The sequence below is a fragment of the Perissodus microlepis genome, chromosome 13 (assembly GCF_051167445.1).
Source record: "Perissodus microlepis isolate ML-2025 ecotype Zambia chromosome 13, ASM5116744v1, whole genome shotgun sequence".
NCBI classification, from domain to species: Eukaryota; Metazoa; Chordata; class Actinopteri; order Cichliformes; family Cichlidae; genus Perissodus; species Perissodus microlepis.
In genome coordinates this window covers 21,529,203-21,535,319 of record NC_140473.1, presented here as the reverse complement: position 1 = coordinate 21,535,319, position 6,117 = coordinate 21,529,203, and positions in this window count along the sequence as shown.

Sequence of the window (6,117 nt, the reverse complement as noted above, 5' to 3'; positions counted from 1 at the left end):
CCGCAGTTGGTGAGAAGATGCACTGCCGAGGCTGCACACAGTCCGGTCACAGAGGATCATTATCACAGCTGTGCTGCTGCACAACTGAAGACGCCCAGTTTGCTTTAAAAAACAATGCTGTATTGGCTTTAGTCAGTATCCTAAACACAAGCGAGCACACTTTCGGAAAGCCAGTCAGCCGGTAATAAAGTTAGAAGGCCACCATTCATACAAGAGGAAATGTGTCCCCGGGTTATAAACTCGTAAAAATGAACCATAAACTATCTCACATACAGACTGTCCTGATGTTAAAACAGTTTCCGCAAGAAACAGTTGCTGCACTAAAACAGAAATGGGAACAAAGTTTTGCATTATTTCTCTCGTCTCAGCATAAAGCCCCATGCATTGTTAAAGCTTATCAGTGAGATTACACTGACTTCATGAAGCATATGTGTTTAGCACTTTTACAGTGTTAACACAGTATGATGATCATATTATGCTTTACATACATATGCAGACAACAAGATGCTTAAAATACGCACTTTTAAGATACAGCTTGAATACTTCTTAAATAATGCTCAGGTGAGTTTAAAGAAAGACATCTTTAAAATGTAATACATAAACACATAGTGAGGTTATCTAAACATACATCCATGAAAAAATATACTGTATTTTATATAATATATAAAATATATAGAATCGATTTATGGCTTTATTCTGTTAATCGCAAGCTTTTCCTGTATTTCTGATTTAGTGTCACAGATTATTTTAATTGTGTTTAATTGATGTTTCCCTCATCACCGTGCAGCCTGTAGAATGCAGGCGCAATCTAGTAAATCTCAGTTTTGGCAGTAAATATATTTTCCACTTCCACCACACGGGGGCACCACAGCTCTGCTCTGCTTTCTCTCTCTAACACACTCGGTCTTTCTCTCTCTCTTTCTCTCAAACACACACATATGCACACAAACACCTGTTCTGATGCGATGTGCCTCCCTATATGTGTGAACGGAAATGGCAGGAAACATTATTGCTGCTACAGTGACAATTATAGGCTTTGAGCAGACAAATAACTCATTATATGTGCACAAAATAACAACCCGCTGTGCATAAAGAAGAAACACTTAAGTGAGCTCTGCATGGAAATTGTTCCAGGACTGATGGATTGTGCATTTACTCTCTGGCAGGCCTCCATCTTTATACATCCGATGCACTCAGTGTTTAGTTGTGAGGAACTGTGGTTCTCCAGAGGGACAATTACGAAAAGGTCATGGCTGGGAGGCTAAGATGGAACATGGGAATGTTCCTTGACACCATTGGCTCATTAATAGGGATTTGAAGAGGCCTGGATCAACTCCTGTTTTCTTCACATGCTGAGAGTGATTGCACTGATTTGCATGTGAAAAGGTCAAGAGCCACAAAAGCACCACTCTGCTTCATCGTGGCAAATCTCGAACATGCAGCAGTGAATTTTCTGGCATAGACAGTCGGAAGACAAGCGTGCATGTCCTAAGCTGACGAACATCCAAGTACAGACGTGTTTGTGCATTTTTATTTATATACCTCACGAGCAATGAATAATTAGGCAAAATGTGACTCTGCAAACATCTGTTTGGTTTTTCAGAGATAAACAAGAGGGAAAGAAGATTAACCTTTGAGTAACCCAGATGGGTCATTTATGACCCCAGCTGTATATTTATATGTGCCACTGTGATATTTAAAATCATAACAATACTTCAAAGAAACAGTCAACTTTCTTTTTTTTTTGGCCCACCAGTGTTGCAAAGACAAGGGAAAGCTATTTGGGATCTCTGTATCTGAGGTATTTGTATGTTTTATTTATTTTATTTATTTATTTTTTTACATCATAGGCTGTAATTTCTTTTTAGCTTTCTAATCACTACATTGCAATGTTTTGTGGCTTGCCATGGCTATTAGACCTAGAACAAGCTTCAGTGAGATCCAGGAGTACATGGGGTTTGAAAGCCAAGCAAACAGAGCAGACAGGCACATCATGGACAACCTTGCTGCTTTAAGGGATATCTGAACAATGTGTGCAGCCCATTTACCCAAATGATATATTCCTGGTAGGATAAAGAAGTTGTCTATTAGAAGGAGATACAGTATCAGACGATAGCCTCTTTGTTTCAGCTGAGTATGACACCACATATCTGGTGGATCTGTGATGCAAAAATGATTTTAAAGCACAAGTTATTTGGATTAGAACATTTTTAAATGTTTATCAAAGATAAAGGAAACAGTGTAGGCACGATAAACACAAATAGAGACATTAAAATATAATGGATTAATTTTTGGCACTAAAATGCTGTGGTTACTTGTTAAGGAGGCTATACACTTCAACAAAAGTGTGGGATTATTGCAGAGCTCTTCCTGCTTCTTTTTAACATCATAATTATGCTTTGTGAAACATTTTCTGTGACTTTGAAAAAAGATCATTCATTCTTTGCAAAACTAGTTTTGTGACTCCATGAGTGTGAGTTGTACTTTACCCCCATTATTCTGTAGGAGTCCGGCTTTTCACCACAACTTCCGTTTTTAGTTAATCATTTGACAAATGCCAACCTGACTAAAAGAAAGTACGGTCATTAGCAAAATCATGAAGATTCAGTGGATGGTACATATTAAAAATGAAATTCAAAAATTCCACAGAGACCACTGTTTTCCTTTATCCTCCACATTTTCTCGAACTCCTCTCTCAGCGTTTGGTATTTCTTGAGCGTCTCATGTTCTTCCTGATGTTGCTGCCCCTTGGTATACCTACAATTTTTTCCATCTGTATTTGGAGGTCCCACAGGATCTTAGCTTGGTCATTCTCAACCACCCTTGAGGCAATGTATCCCATTTTGACCTCCGGACTTCCAGGTCATACTAAGGACAGATGTTCCAGTATATTATGCCAGTCACTCAGGGTCTTGCCTGTTCTGATAGACCCCAGCCTCTATCAATCCTGTGCTCAGAGCTTTTTCCTGTGCTGCCATGTTTAGTGCCTCTGTGCTGTCTTTCAGTCCAGCTTTGTCCAGCCATTGTAGGATTTTTCAATATCAGCTATTTACTTTGCCTTGTTTGGTATCATTCTTTTCAGCACAACCTCACGTGTCTGAATTTACAGTTATGTTTTCATTTTGATATACTGTATTAACACAATTGATCTAAAATCAGACAAAAAACATAAAATCAGAGTAGAAAAAGTTATATTTTTTTTTACTGTAACAACCACAAACATGTTTAATGAATCATATTTCATAACTTTAAATGCAAATATAAATTGTCAAAATTAAAATCCTATGCACAAGTTTTGCAAACAACAAAGTTATTTGGAGCCATTTACCTTTTACCTTGATTTTTTAAATAACCATTTCAAACTATTTACAGAACAATCAGCTGTTCTGCATTCAATAAGATGCCACACAAATTATTTGTGCCACTCCAAAAAAATAATTTCTGTCCACTATAAAGGAGAAAATCACAGCCTGATACCTGCAGGTCTGACAGCAGCAGGTGTATCACTCCTTTTTCTACCTGGAGACAGCAGTCGCCTCATTGTTCTGACACACAACACTACACACTAACTACACAAGACAACACATTAACTACACACTCCAAACACGCTAAACGTCACAAATCTCTCACATCTCAAAACTCGCTCTCTCTCTTTTTCTGCGCTCTCTCTCTCTCTCGCCGTCACTCCTAAAACTTACCCTGTTGGGGGGGGGTGCTGCTCATAAGCAGAGAGTGCTTGCTAGCTCTGTCCTTAGACAGTAAGCGTCACGAAACTATTGAAGAAAAAATACCGCGTATATATTGTTTATCATGACTCTGGTTTTACGTGGCCTATCAACACAATTTAAAAACTGGTATATATCACCTTGTTGCTTTGTCTTTAAGTGGTCGTGTGATTGGCTTACCACAACTACTTTATTCTTCCTCAGTCAAACAGCAGCACTCATGCGATTGTTTTGCCCCCTGTGCGCCAGGTGTTGTGCTAGAAACTGATAGTGATTGCCGTCCGCGGGAGCGCGCGCAGCTGCTTAAAGCTGTAGCGTCCAGATTACTTACAGCTACTTCCGTGCAACTGATATAAGATGCGGTAAGCTGAACACAGCTTCAACTGTCTGTTTGTTGAAAAATAGTAACGGACCGCATTTTTTTGTTAGTAACTGTAACGGCGTTGTAACGATAGGAATAGTAATTAGTTAGATTACTCGTTACTGAAAAAAGTAACGCCGTTAGTAACGCCGTTACTTGTAACGCCGTTATTCCCATCACTGGTGGCTTCTATCTTCTCCTTTGGCCAGTTTATTATCCCAGCAGAGTATCTGATGACTGATTGTAGGTATTGATTGCCTGGATCTTGTTTTTCTAATTCTCCCGAATTTTTAGGACTTGCCTGATCCTCCACAGGTATTTGATGGTTGCGGCTTGATTAGCAGCCTCTCCATGGTTCCTATTTACTTGTGGGATTCACAGGTATTCGTAACTGTCCTCAATATCTCCAGTTTTGCCTTCTGGTAGTACATTCCTCTCAGTTCCTACTACCTTGTTACCATCCAGTTGTTACAGTATCTCACAAAAGTGAGCACACCGCTCACATTTTTGTAAATATTTTATTATATCTTTTCATGTTAGAACATTGAAGATATGACGCTTTGATACAATGTAAAGTAGTCAGTGTACAGCTTGTATAACAATGTAAATTTGCCATCACCTTTAAGTAACTCTGAACACACACACACACACACACATATGTATATATATACACACACACACACATATATATATACATATATATATATATATATACATACATATATATATATATGTGTGATAGTGTATATATATATATATATATATATAGAGAGAGAGAGAGAGAGAGAGAGAGAGAGAGAGAGAGAGATACATATATATAGATACATACATACATATATATATATATATATATATACACATATATGAATATATATATTCATTGCACAATTTAAACTCTTAACAAAATTACACAGTTCCGGCAGCATTTGATGCAATTCTAGCTTTTGAATGAAAAGTATTCTTTAATCTCTTATTTTTTAAACATTTGCTCAAGGTCAGCAGTTCAAGCAAAACATGTCCAGGGTGGGATGGCTCAGAAGGCTTTTTCGAGGCAGCTGGAACAGCAAAGAGCTTCCAAGGAGGGGAGAAGGCATCCGATGATTTTCTTGAGTACGTTACTCTCTGCCACTGTGCAGATGGCAAGCCACACATAGATGCATGTCAATATGCTCTCTACTGAGCAGTCATTGAAGAACACAAGCTTATGGGTTGGGTTGTCAAACGTAAGGCACGCGGTCCGCAATTGCCCCTGCAAAGGTTCTAATCTGACCCATTGCACTACTTTGAAGATGTAAAGAAGGGCATACATTTCAGATTTTCAGGATATTTTCTGTTAATTAAAGAAAACTTTTTTGATATTTATATTAAGTTTTATATTTACAGGAGAATGAGTGGACTAGACTGGACTGATCAATGAGTTATCAGAAGTTTTGTAATTTTCTGTTCTGTAATTTTACACAATTTAAGCCCAACAAGTTGTGCTGACTGACTTCTTTCATTTACTATAGTGGCATTTCTTTATCGTGTAGAAAAATGGCATGCTATTGTAATTACACTTCTTTTTCTTATAACTCTGGAGTTAAATATGTAGTTCAACTCCTGTACACTTACAGAAAGGGGCATTTCACTGGACTGGCCCACTTAAGATTAAAGTGGGATATATTTGGTAAAATGAGGTTTTTTTTCTTTTCTTCTTTTTTTTTTTTACTAGTACAGTGGTTTTTGCACTCGAGTTCAGGTCCTCCTTTATGTGTGTCCGTAGTAACTGGATATCTGAAATTCTCTCCACACATTTCTTGCAGATGAAAATTGGCTTTACATGTATTTTCTTATTCCTGTTGTCAAATATTCCACTCTGTGGCCTTGATGGTGTTAAGGATCAGGTTGTTATCTCTACACCATGCAATCAGTTGCTCCACCTCATCCTGATAAACAAACTCATCATCCCCTGAGATGAGCCCCACAATGGCGGTGTCAATAGCAAATTAGATGATGCTTTTGCTGGAGTGGAGAGCCAGTGCTGAGGTTGAA